The 19,921-nt window shown below is 40.3% G+C and overlaps 1 protein-coding gene across 2 annotated transcripts in view; it reads left to right on the forward strand.

Moving 5' to 3' along the window:
- The window catches only part of ZFAND3 (zinc finger AN1-type containing 3), a 265,533-nt gene that overhangs the window by 234,131 nt on the left and 11,481 nt on the right, over positions 1–19,921 (forward strand). The gene's annotated exons all lie outside the window — the stretch shown is intronic.

Raw genomic sequence — 19,921 nt, forward strand, 5'->3', positions numbered from 1 at the left:
TGGGTCTGTAACTTTCCAAAAAACCACTCCTTTCCTTTGTGCTGAATGTTTCTATTTTTGATGTCATCCCAAAGGAGACTGTTCCATAAATTGAGGAAACTGTTCAGCTATTTGAGGTTTTTCAGGGGGGATGCTATTGCCTATGCTGACCACCAGCTTGTCTCATTCAGACTGCTCTAAATCTATTGGATTTTGGAACTTGTATTATTACATGTAAAAGTGATGAATGTGGTAGACACCATGGGAGAAATTGTCTCATCCACACAAATAGAATTGTATTCGTTGTAGTCAATTTGCAATACACTCATTAGACTTGGTTACAACAAACACATGGTACTTTTATTTGCATAGTAATTTTTTTCATAACACAATCATGTATCAACTAAGTTTGTGCTTCCTGCATACCACACTGCCTAATCCAGTTGATGTTTATACATTTTGGTGAAGTTTGCTACTTGTTACATGATGCCTCACTACAGTAATTAAAAAAAAGAAAAGGAGTACTTGTGGCACCTTAGAGACTAACAAATTGATTTGAGCATAAGCTTTCGTGAGCTACAGCTCACTTCATCGAATGCATCCGCTGAAGTGAGCTGTAGCTCACGAAAGCTTATGCTCAAATCTATTTGTTAGTCTCTAAGGTTCCACAAGTACTCCTTTTCTTTTTGCGAATACAGACTAACACGGCTACTACTCTGAAACCTACAGTAATTGAGTGCTCAGAGGACTTGTAAACACAATGACACCTGTGGCATTTGGACCAATGCACTCTGGAATGTCATACTACATAGAACTGAGGAAGTATTGTCCAAGCATAGTTAGGGGGTCCTATCTTCAATATGAAATGTCTCCTGGAAGTAAGTGCTACAAAGACAACCCTGTATAGCCTAGAACTCTGGCCAGGATGAAACATGTTTAACTCCCTGGTACTGGGTATTAACCATAGATGTGTACAGAAACTACATGGAGAATCAGACAAGCCACTAACTGCTTATAAAATCAAAAGTTATGGTGTAGAGGTTTTAATGGAAGCTGATTGAAAACTCAGTTCTGGACATGCACAGTAAGGCATCTGGTGAGATTTTCAGCTAACTACTGCAGCCCTGCTCTCTGTGACATAGCTTGGTACAGTTTTTCTTCCCAGCATGGTGGATGCAGAAGCTGCAGCCCTGAGGCTCCGTTTGTCACAATTTGAATGAGGGAGTTTGTAAATGCCTGCCTAAAATACTCACAGAAAAATCCTCCCTAACATCAAGGTCAAGAGAATTTTGCAAGTATAAAAATAAGTGGATTGTGTAATTTTAGTATTAGCAATTTTTGCTGTATTCTGCAAATTCTAAACTTCCATTTAAAAATAAGTTCTCATATGAAGATAAAGCCATCACACTGGCAATCAACATACTGTTGCCCTATCACTGCTAGTTTGGTAGAAAAGTATTTCCATCCAAACAATAGAAACTGCAAATGTGAAAATGTAAACCTCCCCCACTATGGATGCGTCAGTGGTAGAGATTTTTTTGTCTAAGCCAGTGGTTCTTAACCAGTGGCAGTGTACCTCTGGGAGTATGCAGAGGTCTTTCAGGGGGTGCATCAGCTCATCTAGATCTTTGCCTAGTTTTGCTACAGGCTACATAAAAAGCACTAGCAAAGTCAGTACAAACTAAAATTTCATAAGGACAATGGCATGTTTATATTGCTCTATATACTATACACTGAAATGTAAGTACAATATTTATCTTCCAGCTGATTTATTTTATAATCATATGGTAAAAATGAGAAAGTAAGCAACTTTTCAGTAATAGTGTGCTGTGACACTTTTGTATTTTGATGTCTGATTTTGTAAGCAAGTAATTTTGAAGTGAGATGAAACTTGGGGGTACACAAGACAAATCAGACTCCTGAAAGGGGTACAGAAGTCTGGAAGGGTTGAGAGCCACAGTATAAGCGTCTTTCCACTGTCTGGTTAAACAAAAGCAGCAATTAGATGCCAAAATAAACAAAAAAAAATTGCAACATAAGCAACAATGAAGTTAAAAATTGAATTTTTTTTTTAAAAAAAAAAGATCCTTCCCTTAGTTAGTAGCTTCATGTTATTAAAATTGATAGGTATTTAAATCAAAAGCCTGGTCTATATAGAAATTTTGTACCAGAAGTGAGCTGTAGCTCATGAAAGCTTATGCTCTAATAAATTTGTTAGTCTCTAAGGTGCCACAATTATTCCTTTTCTTATTTCAGATAGGGATGTAGATTTTTTTTTTTACTGAAACAGTTACATTGGCACAGTGTTCTCTGACTGGTTTTTGAATGTTATAATTCTTGACGTCTGATTTGTGTCCATTTATTCTTTTACGTAGAGACTGTCCGGTTTGGCCAATGTACATAGCAGAGGGGCATTGCTGGCACATGATGGGATATATCACATTGGTAGATGCGCAGGTGAACGAGCCTCCCATAGTGTGGCTGATGTGATTGGGTCCTATGATTTTTTTCCCCTGGAGAGATATGTGGACAGAGTTGGCAACGGGCTTTGTTGCAAAGATAGGTTCCTGGGTTAGTGTTTTTGTTGTGTGGTGTGTGGTTGCTGGTGAGTATTTGCTTCAGAGACCAGACAGTCTCTACGTAAAAGAATAAATGGACACAAATCAGACGTCAAGAATTATAACATTCAAAAACCTGTTGGAGAACACTTCAGTCTCCCTGGTCACTCGATTACAGATCTAAAAGTCGCAATATTGCAACAAAAAAACTTCAAAAACAGACTCCAACGAGAGACTGCTGAATTGGAATTAATTTGCAAACTGGACACGGTTAAATTAGGCTTGAATAAAGACTGGGAGTGGATGGGTCATTACACAAAGTAACACTATTTCCCCATGACAGGTTTCAGAGGAGCAGCCGTGTTAGTCTGTATTCGCAAAAAGAAATGAAGTACTTGTGGCACCTTAGAGACTAACACATTTATTTGAGCATAAGCTTTCGTGAGCTACAGCTCACTTCATCGGATGCATTCAGTGGGATTTCAGTATTTTCCACTGAATGCATCCGATGAAGTGAGCTGTAGCTCACGAAAGTTTATGCTCAAATAAATTTGTTAGTCTCTAAGGTGCCACAAGTACTTCTTTTCTGTTTCCCCATGCTTATTTCCCTCCCCTACTGTTACTCTCACCTTCTTGTCAGCTGTCAGAAATGGGCCATCCTGATTATCACTACAAAAGGCTTTTTTCTCCTGCTGACAATAGCTCACCTTAATTGATCACTCTCGTTATAGTGTGTATAGCAACACGCATTTTTTCATGTTCTCTGTGTGTGTGTGTGTGTGTGTGTGTGTGTGTGTGTGTGTTTATATCTTCCTACTGTATTTTTCACTGCACACATCCGATGAAGTGGGTTTTAGCCCATGAAAACTTATGCTCAAATAAATTTTAGTCTCTAAGGTGCCACAAGTACTCCTCGTTCTTTTTGGTGATAGACTAACGCAGCTACCGCTCTGAAACCTATACCAAAAGAGGCAGCAAGGGTACAGTTTCCAAAGGCAGCTTAACATTTCTTCAACATTTACAAGTTGTCTTTTTCCCATAGTCACCTGCACCAGCACTAGAATTAACACTAAACATGAGAGAGAAGTAACTGGAATATGCATGCCTTTTCTTTGAATTTGAGTGTTTCGTATTTTGTTGCCGATATTTTTTTAAAGAAAATTCTCCCAAAACATTTTTTTCTTCTCTGGAAGGGTAGCATTAACAATGAACCCTCAAGAGACAACTCCTCCGAAACAAGGTGCCTCTGGTTTTTCTTTTGTGGTTACTGCATTTCCACTCAGATAACCCATGTGCTAGGGAGAGGATTTGTAATATTTGATTATGCCATTGCTTCATCAAGTTGGGTATGCTGCCTCCAGCAGACTTGTCTGCATGCCAGATCTGATGCAATACCGCCTGCTATTATCGGGCATGCACTGAGCAGTCAGATTAGCTGTATATGCAGTGATCTTTCCCCATCTACCCTGAAGTTCTGAAGCAAGCAGTGTCTATTTCTGAATATTTCATCCACTAAATGACTGTCTAGAAGCTCATTAGATAATGCTGTCTGCTAAGCAAACACCTCTGCAACCCATTACCCAGTGCAGATTTCACAAATGTGTCTGTCACAGTCTGCCATACCCAGGAACTTACGCTCTCAGAGTAACATTATTGCAGTGTTTACATTCTGAACAATGCCTGGCTTTACTTTCAGCAGTTTCTGGTGGTTTACAAATGCTTGTAAAATGCAGTTTTTGCATTAGCTTAGAGCTTTTATGGCCTTGCTTACTAGTGTCATCTGAACCAGATATTCAGAGCTTACACCATAGTTTTACAGTTTCCAAGTCCTAACGATATGATGCTTCAAGCTTGTTACACCTCTCCAGGTGTAATCACTCTCCTGCAGGACACTGCACTTCAGAGAACTGGGGCCAGACATGCCCTTTATACTGCTCCGTTGCTCCCACTGCCTCTCAGATAGCCAGGCATTACCCTGGATCCCATTTCATTGACACTACATGGAACTTCAGACAAATTTAAGAGTGTGGTAGGGTTTTAGGGGTGGGGGGGAGGGAAACAATTTATTACTGAGAAGGGAATCCCAATAAAGATACTTTAAGCTCAAACACAACATTTCTCAGCTGTAGAAATATTGTTTTTTATATATTCACAATCTTTTTTTCATTCCCCTTTCTCTCTGTACAGCTTATTAACTGCTGACAAGAAATTCACAGCTCATAAATAATGCTTAAGAGCCATTGCTATATAAATTGAATGTGTTATGAATTGTGATGGGCCTTTTTGTAGCACTCTGTGCCTAAAGCAGGAAGAACAGAGGATGTCATTTTCATTAATTTCTAATGAGGTGCCAATTAAAGGCAAGGAAGGCGCTTAGAAGGGAAGAGTTACAGAGCTCCCCTGAATCCTCTACCCTGGGGCTGTCATATGAACACACTGCCAAGCTTTCTCTGAAAATTCCATTAAATTACAATCTCATCCAGAGTGCACACAGACAAATTTCGCTTCCCTTTGATCTTCAAAAGAGCAATTTGTAAGACGAGTTCTGAGCCTTCTCTCTCAGTGAACTGGGGAGGTGATAGGAATTGTTAATTGCCAATGCACTTTGCAGGCTTCAGTGAGGAGGCGAAATTTGAAAATGACTTCTCATTCTGTGCCTCTCTGACTGGATAACCTTTAAATTAACAATATCTGAGTAACACCAGTTTCCTATGAAACCTTTCTAGAAGCCAATTACACCAGGCATGTGTTCAGACAGATGATTCTAGCATTGTGTGAATCCTTGAATGTTTCAGTTTCCCATGATGGATAATGATTGCATAAAAATACTGTTACTTAATATCTGGTTCAGTGGGCAAGTAGATCAGCTATTACGTTAGGAACCTTATCTCCTAAAGTGTATTTTAATATAAGCTTTCTGCCAAGAGTGTAAGCAACACAGAATCGAGCAGTGGGTCATGTTTGCTCTGCAAATCAAACTGCCAATTCAGTAGGAGTGGTAAGCAAGGTTGCCAACCATGAGCAAACTTGTTGACTCAAATTTGAGACAGTAAAGTTGTCAGTAAAAATGACAACATAAAGTTGAGAGTTCTTCTTTTTTCCAATGTAAATTTCCCAATTGATTATTTGTAGAATGGATTCACAGGCTTTACATTAATGATTTGATAAGATGTATGTGGCCATTAACTGAAGCTGTACACATTTTCAAAAATACATTGAAATTATAATAATCTAAATTATAGAAGCTGTTTGCATAGAAATTATTGCTTAATTTTATGACCATATTTCTCAACACAGCAGATGAATATTTACAACTAGTCAACTGTTTAGTCACAAAAAATTGATTCCTGGTATCACTTGATTTTTAAAGTCAAACCTTAAAAGCCTGTCAAGGTCTTTGTTAACAGGGTTAGATTTACAGTGGCTTTCTGGAGTGGTATAAAATCACAAACTGTGAGCTGAGCTTCTCTCTCTGTATTAAAAATCTCATATAAGACTTAAGGGGGTTGCTTAGGGGATTGGCAGTAATGGGATTTCCCCTCTTTCACCATTTCAAATCCAGCCTTGGTCAGCAGTTACAGAAAAGTTACTACCATCCGCTGGCTGTTCTGTGGTCCCTGTGTGAAATGAATTAGTGCTCAGTGTTCAGTTCCTAGTGGACATACATGTTCATATCCCAAACCCTTCCTCCCCCCATAACGACCATCTTTCATTGGCATTCTGTTAGCAGTCCATGCAAAAGCTGTGACTGAATGGGCCACTGAGACTGAGCTTCCCTTTAGCCCCTCGTGGTGGTCCACCAGACTAGTACTGCTGTTGCCTGTCCAATATCTTTTCTGTCAATAGGTGCCTTTAGTCTCCCTGACTGTCAATCCAGAACCTAGCCTTAAAATGGGGCAGAGAGAGGGAAGAAATGTGAAAACCTTCCAATAACAATGAGTAAGCACTATTTTGAAACAATGTAGAGCAGTCATATAGAAGTAGTTTCTGTCCACAAAAGTGAGAAAAAGACACGTTATAACCATTAGGACCTCTGTTTAATCAGTATCTAGGTAAAACATGGCTCCTTCCCATGGTTATAACATGTTTTTTCTGATTTCACAGAGGAGAGAAGATACCTTTTTAAAATATGCCTGAGTTACAATGGTTTCACAGTGTTTAAACAATTATTTTTGTAGTGTACTTGGGACAATATGGCAGATATTGTATTCTAATATATAAAACTAGAATGCAGACTGGCCCGAAGAGTAATGAGTTCTCTGGACTGCCAGGGTAGAGATTCAGCGGTGACTCGCAAATTCAGTGTCTGATGGCAAAAGCTAAATGTACTGTGTCATTCAAGTGCAACCTTATTTCTCTGTGGCACTAGCAGGTTAAAGTCTGATCATTGACTTGTGGGTTTTAGAGTGATAGGGTTATAAAAGCCAGGAAAATGGAGTGCACATACAAGTACACTACCCCTTTAAAAAACAACCAATCAACCAAAAAAAGAATGCACATCAGTTTTGCTTTTGGCATGCTTCATGTGATTATGAATCTGTCCACTTTTTGCTTCATAGACTCTGTCAATCTTGTTGTCTGTCAGAATCTGGATTACCCATTTAAACACTGGGCTAGAAGAATGTGTATTTAGCCCAAACCAAACTGATAAATCATGTATGCAGCCAGGTGCAAACTTCTTGTGGGGATGCTACCACAGTAGAAAAGTAAACATCTTTCTGATGGCCTGTTTAGGGCTCTTCTCACAGTAGTACTGGTGTAACTGAGGTAGGAAATAGGTAGTATGCATACAGACTAAAAGATAATGTGATTCTGGTAATAACTAAAAAAAAAAAAAAAAGACCATTACTTGTATTTTACCTACTCAGCAGGAGAGGTAATGTAGTGATCTTGAACATAGGAAGGGTAGGTGAGACCTTCTAATTTCAACTCTGACACTGGATCCTTTTGTGGCTTTAGGTAAGTCACTTATTCAGTCTGATGCATTTGCCTTGTCTGAAAAAATGAGAGCTTCCAGGCTCCTTGCCACAGAGCTGGGAGCCCTGGATCCTAAACTCTGAGGCTTCTGGCTCAGCCATGACTCCCAGGGGCTTCTAGATTCTCAGTTCCCTATCAGTCCACTAAGGCTGATAGGATGCCAGGAGCTGAGAAGCCCTCGGTGCCATAGCTGAGCAGGGAGCTTATGAGTTTGGGCTCAGGCATGTGTGTGATCTTGGTCTTATCGGTCACATCCTGAACCAGCAAGGGTTGGAAGTACTGTGTAAATTCAGCTTGCTTCCCAGGGAGGGGAAGAAAGTGACCTTTCATCACTCTACAGCTCTTTTTACATACCTTTCCAGCACAAGTGGGCTTCTGAATGGAACTCCATCCAGCCTTCTTCTGCCAGAAGAAAAAGGTTACTATGACATGGATCCCTGAAGTAAGAGGCAGGAGGGAAAATCAAAGCGGCACTTGGAGTCCTCTAAGTGGGAGAGGAAAACAGAACATAAAATAGATTACATTGAGTTTTCAGCCTAAATTTCGAGCTTTTTGTCTCAAATGGTTTGGTCAGCAGCTCTGACTATTGTCAGGGGATTAATCCATTTACAGCAACAGCTGTAGACAGCTATTTAAATCCAAGGCATAAATAATCTAATTGAGAAAATGTGTTGCAAGTTAAAGCACTGGAGTCCTGATAGGCATGTGAAGGTTTGAGGTCAAAATACATGGAGCCAGATAAATGCCCTGGATTTATGCAGCTTGCACATTGCCTCAGCATGGAATCTTGTCATGATTTATTCTGGCTCTTTAATAGCCTTATCTGACTTCCATTTTCATTGGGTTGAAAAAAACAGAAGGTACACATACTTTATCAGATCACCTAGTATTGCTTGCTTGTTTTAATTAAATTATTGGATACACTTTGGCTTTTAATTGAATCCTCAACTTTTGGGAGGAGTGTATTAGTAGAGGTTAACTTGGTGGGTAGAGACTTTGAGAAGTATGAATACTAAACCGGAGTCATTGCAAAGTATGAAATGTTCTACACCCAAGAATCCTTACACTTAATGCTTCAACACAGATGCTCAGGTGGCTGTATCCCATCCACTTTACCTTTCTCAAGAGGTATCAAAGCCTTTGGCACATAGTGATTGCTCCTCTATATGGGGCACAGACCCCTGGAATATTAGAGCACTATCAATTCAGTCATAGACTATAAGGACAGACAGGACCACCAGATTGTCTAGATTGACCTCCTGTATAACACAAGCCACCAACACCATCCAGCATCTGCACAATAAACCCAACAACCAAAATTAGAGCCCATAGGAAGCTAAACTATTATGTGCCTCAGGCAGAGAATAGGAGGGATCAAGGTGTACCAGTGCCCAAGGACACCGCAATGGTAGGGAAATAAATGAGAGATACTTGCCCGGATTGTCTGGTAGACTTGCACCCATATGCTGCAGAGGAAGGCAAAAAGCCCCAAGGTTTCTCCCCCCCCCCCAATCTGGGGGGAAATTCCTTCCCAACCCCACATACAGTGATCAGTTAGGCGCTGAACCAGCCTGCCAAGCACATCTAAGAGAGAGAATGCTTGATGCTACCTCTGAGCCCTGGCCCTCCCGAACGTTTCACAAGGAGATTTTTTTTTTAAATCCCCCAATGTATAAATCTCTTCATGACCTCCTGCTGGGCTGGCCAGCTGAAACCCTGAAAGATGTGCTTGTAGGAACACAAACCAGAAGTGAGCCCCAGGGCTGTAAGTTCTGCCCCCTTCCATCACAAGCAAACCTGTCATACAATTGCACTCATGAATTTGACCTGTTCTCTCTCAAAATCAAGTTTTGCCCCCACAACTCTCTTTGCAGACTGTTTCAGAACCTGACCCCTTTGAGGGTTAGAAACCTTTTTCTAAATTCCAGCCTTAATTTGTCCATGGCCAGTTTATATCCATTTGTTCTTGTGCCAACATTGTCCTTTAGCTTCAATAGCTCTTCACTCTCCCTGGAATTTACCACCCAATGTACTTAGAGAGAGCAATAATATCCCTGCTCAGCTGTCTTCCAAGCTCCTTTCATAAGAAAGAATCTCCATTCTCTGTATTATTCTCATAACTCTTGTCTGCACCTGTTCCAGTTTGAATTCAACTTTCTTGAACATGGATGACCAGAAATGTACACAATATTCCAAATGAGTTTTTACTAGTGCCTTGTAAAATGGCATTAATATTTGAAATGCCTCATTCCATTAGCCTTTTTCATAGCCACAGCACAGGGGTGATTATAGTCATCCTGCGATCAACCCACCTACCCAGGTCTCTCTCTTCCTTTGTTGCTTCCAACTGATGAGTTCCCAATATGTAGCAGAAATACCTATTAGACCCTAAATGCCTGACCTTGCACTTCATACTATTGAATTTTATCCCGTTTATGTCACTCCAGTCTTCAAGGTTATCCAGATCATCAAATCCTCCTCTGCATTGACGATGCCCCCAACTTTTGTATCCTCAGCAAATTTCATTAGCACACTCCTACTTTTTGTGTCAAGATCATTAATAAAAAATATTGACCAAGATTGGTCCCTCAACCTGTCCTTGGGGAACTCCACTAGTAATCTCCCTCCAGTCTAATAACTGACCTTTCAGTACAACCCAAGTACATTTTCCCCTTCAGTTAGTTCCTTATCCACCTTACAATTCTTGTACTGATCTCTACCTTCCCTAATTCGCCTAATAATTTCCCATGTGGTACCTTGTCAAATGCTTTACTGAAGTCCAAATATATTAGATCTACTGTACTCTCTTACCTAAAAAATCAGTTATTTTCTCAAATAACTGGCATGATCTACTTCCAGTAAACCCATATTGCTTTATATCCCCTTTATCATTTATCTCCATGCTTTCCTTCACCATTTGTTCTAAACCCTTGCATATTACTGAGATCAGACTAACAGGTTTGTAATTGCCCAGATCACTTTTCCTCCCTTTCTTAAGTACAGGTACTACATTTGCTTTTCTCCAGTTAAATGGTAATATCACCAAATAGACAGAAAATTTATTAGAGATCTTGTCTTTCAGACTAGCAATCTCAGATTCCAGTTCTTTCAGTATTCTGGGATAAAAATTATCCAGTTCCCTGATCTGAGTTGCATTAAAGTGCTTTAAGTTTTTCTTCCATCTCACTTGTGGTAATTCCCATTTCCATTAGCCATTCTGCTTTCATGCACATTTTTCATATTATCATCTTTATTGAAATCTGAGGCAAAGTGTTTATTTAGTTTTGGGGCTATACCTAGATTATCTTTAATCTCCTTCCCAAACCTCACTGCATAGCTGCCCAACTTCATCCATCCTTATTCTTTTTTTTATCCAGCTTGACTCTTGGCAATTCTCACTTTATTCCTACCTTTTCTAACCTCCACAATGTATCTTTATTTGCTCATCATCCCCTTCTTCCATTCCCAATAGACTCTCTGATTATTCCTAATAACCTTTTTGAGGTGGTTATTTATCTAGCTGGGTCTGGAGCCTTTCTCTATAAGTTTTTCCCCCTTGCTTGTGGTGCAAATTTCAGATCGTTTTGTATAGTTGATTTGAAGAAATTCCAAAACTCTTCTGCATTTAAGTTGTTGAGCTCTTTAGTCCAGTTGACTTCTTTAACTATTTCCCTTAGTGTCTTGTCTGCCCTTTTGAAATAAAAAATCATAGTTGACATTTTGATTATACTTCCACTTAATTTAAACTAAATCAACTTGTGACCACTCGATCCAAGGTTATTTCCTACAACCAGTTCTTCTATGATGTCTTCACTACTAACCAAAATCATGTCTAAAATCGCATCACCTCTTGTTGATTTGGGACAGTTTTGATGAAGAAAACTGTCTGTCACATCCAGGAATAACTGGGCTCTACCAGTATTAGTAGCATTTATTCTCCAGTCTATGTCTGGGAAGTCAGTCTCCCATTTACACAATTCCCAATAGTATTTCTCTTTCTAATATTAGAGGTATCTATCGATATCTAAGTCTGACTCTGAGGGTCAAAAGCAGACTTCTAACACTATACTAATAGAACCTATTTTACAATCTTTCCCCAAAGTGATTTTGACTCAGACTGTTTTGGCCATTCTGTTACTTCATATTTCTTTACAGTTTACCGCTTCATTGATTTGGCGTGCTATTCCTTCACACACAGCTTTTACCTTTATTCCTCTCTCTCCTAAATAGCACATACCCATCAATACCTGGATTCTAGTCATGAGTCTAATTCCACCATGTTTTTGTAATCCCTGTATCATCTGTTTTGACCAGACTCCTTGCATTCATGTATAAGCATCTCAGTTGTTTCCCTCTGACCTCATGGCAGCCTTGCACCACTGATGGCTTTTTGCCTATATGTATGGTTGTGTGGGTTGGCTTAGGTCCTATTTGCAAAAGAGGAAAGAAAACAGAGCAAATCAGAAGGGAAACATGATCCTCTTTCTCACTCGGTTCTTCACCTCTCATTCTTACACACCATCAAGTGTATCAGAAGAGACATATTTTCTATCCAGTATTAGAACTGCAAATCAACAGTATTTCTAACTGTCCTGAGGCTCTGAGGCATAAACTTTCACTTTGCATCATAGATGTCATGGCATGATATGCTTGCCATGTGAATCCAGGATGGGACTTGTTTGCTTGCAGCCTAGTGGTACTCCAGTCCTAAAGCATGAGTGGGAAGACTCAGAGAAACATGATGCATCTTACACTCTCTGATGTCTTCCCCTTCTCCTGCTGATTTCAGTTCAGTTATCACTTTTGTTGATAGCTTATTGTAAGCACTCAGTTGAAAAGAACATCTTTAAAAAAACAAGGAAAGGCTAGCTACAGTGATCACAGGCGACTGTGGAATAAATAAGGTCACCAGCCCATCTGTTGGTGCTGTCTGTGTTTCCTGGAACATGTGCAGCTGTATGTGTGTGTCTCTGTCTCCCTCTGTAGAGGCGAATTAACTTGGGCTCACTTGATAAACTCTAAGATGCTTTGCATTAATATCTAGAAACCCTGATTTCCAGCATTAAGGAGTTAGCAACCCCCCCCCACACACACACACACCCCACACTTCTGCTCTTGGAATAGAAATGATAGAAGGAACATATCACTATCTGTGGCAAAAACTGCCTTGGGCTATTTCTCCTGGAGTTTTAAAAAAAATATTAATTTGGATAAAAAGCTTTACCATAATGTGACTCATCTCTCTTCTCAGGGAGAAGTGGATGGGGGGGAGAGGTGACAAGTTTCCCAGCAAAAGCATGTTGAATACAAAAGTTTTACTTCATCCCTAGTACTTACTCAGAGTCCCTGCCATTTACAAAGTTTGGGGAAACAGGAGATTAGTTTGGCTCATTTATTTCCAAAGGTCAATTTTTTGGTGAATTGTTGTGATTTGTGGGCTTGTTGGGTTTTTTTCTTTTTTGTAAAATGTCATTAAAAATGAATGTTGCTGGATTTGTGCAATGAAAGCAGACGTTACCAGCACAAAGCAATTCCTACAGAAGAGAGGGGAAAAAGGTAATTATAGTTTGTGCAAAGATGGAACTGTCTGGAAGGAGACAATAAAAAATGTCAGCAGAAGAGAATATTTTTTTTTAAATTTAAAGTGACAGTGTGCACAAATTGCATTGGGAGCTTCATTAAGTTGGACTGTAACACAATTTTATTTGTTTTCATTGTTGGCTGCTCTTTTAGAACAGTCTGATGGGGAGTATCGGGAATAAACTGGATCACAATGGAATCTATAGAGCAAGAGTTTCTAAAGTACTCTGTACAAGTCTCTAGAATGTTTGCTCTGTATCTTAGCTATTTCTTCTATTTTTACATGCATCTTATCTGGTCCATTTTCCTTCACTTGAAAAACCAGCAGATTACGCTTATTTTAGGATTCCCCTAATGTTTAGCAGCTTTAATGCCAATAATATCTTTTAAAACAAATTAAGTCCTCTTTCCCTTTGGTAAGGGGGAGAGTTGCATAAACACTCTGCTTTGGGGATTACTGTTACCTTGCAATGAATGTCTAATTATTTTAAACAGTACAGCAGCATTTTGTATCCACAGTAGGAGGTAATCTCTTCTCTGCTGATTATCTGCCCTGACATGCACTATACTGGATAACAGGCCAGTCATTTCCAGCCCTGTAGAGTAATTTTTAATTCTTTCTCTTAGCCATGTAAAGCCCAGGGATGGAGAAGAATGTAAAACAGATCTGTTTTACTCATAGAACACCTGCAGCTTCTCTGCCCTGCCATAGGCTTGATGAAATAAAATGTATTAAGATGCTTTAATATATTTCTGTGTTACAAATTCTGTCTTGGGCAGTGGGTCAGTAGACACAATGTAATCCAGGTATTTTTGCTGATGGAGTATGAACTGCTAATGCTGTCCAACAAACCACTGACTGTTACCACCTCCTGTTACAGACATACTTAAAAATGAGCTCTCTGGCCTCCTAGCTGTCCTGAGCTTCTAGGAGTTTCATTCTAGAATGAATCTATATTTTATATGTTTAGAGTTCGAGGTATATATTTACATTATCATTCAACCATGAAATTTGTCTCTGTGGATAGGAATTTTCATGTTTGTCAAAAAATTTGCTAGAGCAAAGCTGTTGTGCAAGGTGATTATTGTAGAGGAAGATGTGATCTCTAAATTAGCTAGGACCAGTCCTGTGCCAAATTGGAAATCAGTACAGTGAATACAACTGGGAGCCAGTTTAGGGAGTGGCAGTTGGAGTTGTGCGTCTCTGGTAACTTGTTACCAGGCATGATTCATTTTGAAAAAGCTGTAGTTGCTTCAGGCTATTTGCCTGCATTCCTCAGTAAAGAGAATTAATAAATTCCAAGGCCAGAAGAGACCATTGTGATCATCTAATCAGATCTTCTGTATAACACAGGCCATAGGATTTAGGAATTATTTTGAGGAAGTTCTATCTTTTAGAAAAACATCCCATCTTGATTTAAAAATTGTCTGTAGTGTAAAATCCACCATGACTTTTAGTAAGTTGTTACAATGGTTAATTACTATCGCTGTTAAAAATTGATATCTTAGTTCCTCCAGTCTGAATTTTTCTAGTTTCATCTTCCAGCTATTGGAGCATGTTCAATCTTTCTCTACTAGATTCAAGAGTCCTTTATTAAATATTTGTTCCCCAGGTAGGTATTTATAGACTGTAATCAAGTCACCCCTTAACTTGCTCTTTGTTAAGCTAAACAGATGGCGCTCTTTGAGTCTATCACTATAAAGCTTCCCCCAAAAACTGCGATAGTCAAGCCTGAAGGCATGAAAACGTGGATCACAATGGCCAGATCAGTGTCTGGTGTGATTGGGTCCAACAGTTTGAGTGCAGATACCTTCAATGGTGGGTGTTGTAATGAAGGTGAGTTCTTCCAAGTCCTTCCTTCTTCCCACCAACATCATCTCAGTCTTGTTAGGGTTCATCTTCAGTCATCTGTTCTTTATCAGGCACTAATTTTAGCCAAACAAAACTTGGAGGAGATGATGGTAGCATCTGGTAAAGGAGGTATAAAGCTGGGTGTTTTCTATTAGCATAGAACATAAGAACGGCCATACTGGGTCAGACCAAAGGTACATCTAGCCCAGTATCCTGACTACTGACAATGGCCAATGCCAGCTGCCCCACAGGGAATGAACAGAACAGGTAAAAATCAAGTGATCCATCCCCTGTTGCCCATTCCTAGCTTCTGGCAAACAGAGGCTAGGGACACCATCCCTGTCCATCTGGCTAATAGCCATTGATGGACCTATCCTCCATTAACATATCTAGTTCTTTTTTTGAACTCTGTTAGTCTTGGCCTTCACAACATCCTCTGGCAAGGAGTTCCACAGGTTGACTGTGCGTTGTATGAAAAAAATACTTCCTTTTGTTTTAAACCTGCTGCCTATTAATTTCATTTGGTGACCCCTAGTTCTTGTGTTATAAGAAACTAACACTTCCTTATTTACTTTTTTCAAACCAGTCATGACTTTATAGACCTCTATCATATCCCCACCTTAGTCATCTCTTTTCCAAGCTGAAAAGTCCCAGTCTTATTAATCACTCCTCATTTTGAAGCCGTTCCATACCCCTGTCCTTTTCTGAACTTTTTCCAATTCCAATATATCTTTTTTTGAGATGGAGAGACCACATCTGCGTGCAGTATTCAAGATGTGGGCATACCATGAATTTATATAGAGGCAATATGATATTTTTTGTCTTATTATCTATCCCTTTCTTAATGATTCCCAACATTCTGTTAGGTTTTTTTGACTGCCGCTGCACATTGAGTGGATGTTTTCAGAGAACGATGAATGACTCCCACAATGACTCCAGGATCTCTTTCTTGAGTGGTAACAGCTAATTTAGACCCCATCATTTTATATGTACATTGGAAAATATAATCCCAACTATACATGCATTTATCAACATTGAATTTCATCTGCCATTTTGTTGCCTAGTCACCTAGTTTTGTGAGATCCTTTTGTAGCTCTTTGCAGTCTGCTTGGGACTTAACTATCTTGTATCATCTGAAAATTTTGCCACCTCACTGTTTACCCCTTTTTCCAGATCAGTTATGAATATGTTGAATAGGACTGGTCCCAGTACAGATCCCTGGGGGACACCACTATTTACTGCTCTCCATTCTGAAAACTGACCATTTATTTCTACCCTTCTTTCCCTGTCTTTTAACCAGTAAACAATTCATGAGAGGACCTATCCTCTATCCCATCACAGTTTACTTTGCTTAAGAGCCTTTGGTGAGGGACCTTTGTCAAAGCCTTTCTGAAAAGCTAAGTACACTATATCCACTGGATCTCCCTTGTCCACATGCTTGTTGACCCCCCCTCAGAGAATTCTAGTAGATTGGTGAGGCATGATTTCCCTTTACCAAAAACCATTTTGACTCTTCCCCAACAAATTATTTTCAACTATATGTCTGATAATTTTGTTCTTTACTATAGTTTCACACAGTTTGCCCGGTACTGAAGTCAGACTTACTAGCCTGTAATTGCCAGGATCACCTCTGGAGCCTTCTTTTAAAGTTGGCATCACATTAGTTATCCTCTAGTCATTTGGTACAGAAGCTGATCTAAACAATAGGTTACAAACCACAGTTGGTGGTTCTGCATTTTCACATGCGAGTTCCTTCAGAAATCTTGGGTGAATACCATCTGGTCTTGGTGACTTCTTATTAATCTATCAGTTTGTTCCAAAACCTTCTCTAATGAAACCTGAATCTGCAACAGCTCCTCAGATTTGTCACCTAAAAAGAATGGCTTAGGTTTGGGAATTTCCGTCACAACCTCTGCCTTGAAGCCCATGTTGTCTCACTAGCACTTAATGGCTCCATGTAGGTATGGAATGGTACAGGGGAGAAAACTAAAACTTGAAGGCCCTGGTGTTGGAGATATAACTATCCATAATGACTCTCTAGCAGGGGTTCTCAAACTTCATTGCACCATGACTCCCTTCTGATAACAAAAATTACTTCATGACCCCCAGAGGGGGGACTGAAGCCTGAGCCCACCTGAACCCTACTGCCCTGGGTCGGGAGGCCAAAGCCTGAGCCCCACCGCTCTGGACAATGGGGCCAAAGCTGAAGCTCAAGGGCTTTAGCCCCAGGCAGGGGGCCTGCAACCTAAGCCCCACCACCCAGGGATGAAGCCCTCAGGATTTGGCTTTGGCCCTGGGCAGTGGGGGGGGGGGCTCAGGCTTCAGTCCCGGGCCCCAGCAAATCTAAGCCAGTCCTGGTGACCCCATTCAAAGGGGTTCGCAACCCACTTTGGGGTCCCAACCCACAGTTTAAGAACCACTGCTCTATAGGTTCAGACACAGGTTATGCTTGTATGGTTCCAAACGCTCCTTTCTAGCAGAACTCAGAGAGTGATGATGGGTAACTACTTCTCTTCTCTGAAGGCCCTCACCTATGGGATCTTGCAGGTGTCCAGATTATCCCCTATTCTCCAATATTTACCTGAGACGATATGAAGGTGGAGTGAGAATTCATGGGTTCCAATGCCAATAGTATACCGACACCCAACTATACATTTCAGGACAGGTCTACGCTACAAACTTTTGTTGGCCTACCTATATCAATCGGGGTGTAATGAGGTGTGATCTCTGACTGACATAGCTGTGCTGGCAGAAGTGCCTAACGTAGATGCAGTTATACGAGCAAAACTGCAGTTTTGCTAGTATAGATTATTTTGCCAGGAGGGGATGGTTTTATTATACAGGTACAAAGCACAGGTTTGCTGGCATACACTCTAGGATCACTTTCCTGGCATAGTATGTTGGTATAACTATACCAGCAAAGTGCTCCTAGCATAGACATGGCCTCATTCTCCAATGATGCTACTACTACTAAGATTTAACAATTTCTACAAAGGCTCAGTTCCTGGATGAAACAGCAGCTAGCTCAAACACAACCCAGGCAACACAGAAACGATGCTGGTCAGCAGAGAGAAAAGCTCTGAAGAACTAGCTGAGACACCATCTTCCTACACCTACCTATCCTTTCCATTGAAAGCATACCACGTACAGTCATCAAAGTGGTGCAACGCCCCACAGTACTGTTTGACTATCACTTAGCGTGGATAATCAGGTACCATCTGACTCAAACTTCTTTTTACCTCCAGCTTGCTAGGAAACTCTGCCCCTTCCTGCCAGGAGAGGACCTGGCTCAGTGATCCATGCATTAGTCATCTGAAGGCTTGACTACTATAATTCACTATATCTGAAGCTGAATGTGAACACTGTACAAAGGCCCCAGACAGTACAAAATTGAGCTGCCTGCCTCCTGCATAGTTTTGGTTCATGTGAGTACTTACAGCCCATCCTCTGGATCTGGCACTGGCTCCCAGTCTATTTTCTATGCAACTTAAAGCCTTGGTCCTTATCTTCAAAGAAAATCAGTGGATCAGATCTCAGCTCCACCTAAGAACTGCCAAGAAAGTTGTGCTCCTCTGTAATAACACAGATCACAACACTGACCACATACTATGTGAGAGCTTGGGGATAAAGCTTCTCAATTGAGGGGCTCTGACTGTGAACCAATTTCCAGAGATTAGATGAATTCAGGGTCTGTCCTACTTTTAGAAAGTGCTTCAAAACCTTCTTTGATAAAGCTTTACCAGAATACCCCTTTCCCCACCTCTACCCCCCAAAAAAACAGTTACTACCCCCAGCCAGCCACAAACACGTCGTCACTCAAAGCGGTTTTCTCTAATCCAAAAAGAGAAGAGCCAGGAAATACATAAGTCAAATAGAGACTTTACTATTGACTATCTTTGTTTTTTACAAGGAAGAAGTTCAATATTACACTGATGAGCAGCAGTACAAAACCCTAAAATAAAAAAGAACTGAGACATCTCAGGGAAGTTAGATTCATGCCTGCCAGCCTCTTGGAGACTGTACTGGAATCTGGTGGCTTATAGTATCAAATGCCCCGGAGAAGTCCAGAAAGATGAAGATTAATGTTTTTCCATTTTAAATGGACAGGAGGCCATTCACCAGAGCAGCAAGTGTTGTCTATGCAGTGCTCTGGATTGGGAGGAGTCCAGAAAGTGCAATAGAAAGGTTGCACTGGAGACATATTTTTGGCCATCTTCTATACTAGTTTGATGGGGGAAGGATGGGATAACCAGATGACGCTACATTTTACATGGTAAGGCTCACTTCCTCCCTCCCTCCCTCCGACCCCCCCCCCCCCGATAGGAGAGGGGAAGAGAAGTTGTGAAGGGTGGTCAATTGTTAAGTCAAGCACACCTATAGTGGATGAACAATAACTCCTATTCTGTATAAATCTAATTGTGGATAAGGGGGGAAGAGGTTAAAGAAGGAGTTGGTCTAACGTTTAAGTGTCACATTTTCAAGAGCTCAGGACCAAGCAGTTCCCATTCATCACCAGGAACCTAAATGGAGTGGAACTGTCTCAAAATCTGGCCCCCGTTGTAAGTGCTGAACGTGCTTGAAAATTCATTCTTATATACTTTAGCAAAGATTGTGTGTGTGAATAAACTTTAGTGCTTCGCACTAGAGCAACTCTTGATTTGCAAACTTTTTCTGTGTACTTAGGATCTGGACATGCACACAAATGTACTGTCTGCCGATACAAATAAGTCTGTAATTTTGTGCTTTGGAAGTATTGGCCTTCTTTTACATTTTGCAGATATTTTAACCTCTTTTTCTACATTTTATGCTTGCACATAATCTTTATATAGAATTCTATGTAAACACACACACATGCACTACTAGAAAATACTGCATTTTGGCATGTAATTCTTGCACTACCTTCATCTCCAAGGCATCTAGGTATTTTTAGGTTCTGCTTGAACCTCTGTTGATTAGAATTTCAAATCAGCAGGAG

Source organism: Dermochelys coriacea, chromosome 3 (genome assembly GCF_009764565.3).
Source record: "Dermochelys coriacea isolate rDerCor1 chromosome 3, rDerCor1.pri.v4, whole genome shotgun sequence".
Taxonomy (NCBI): Eukaryota; Metazoa; Chordata; order Testudines; family Dermochelyidae; genus Dermochelys; species Dermochelys coriacea.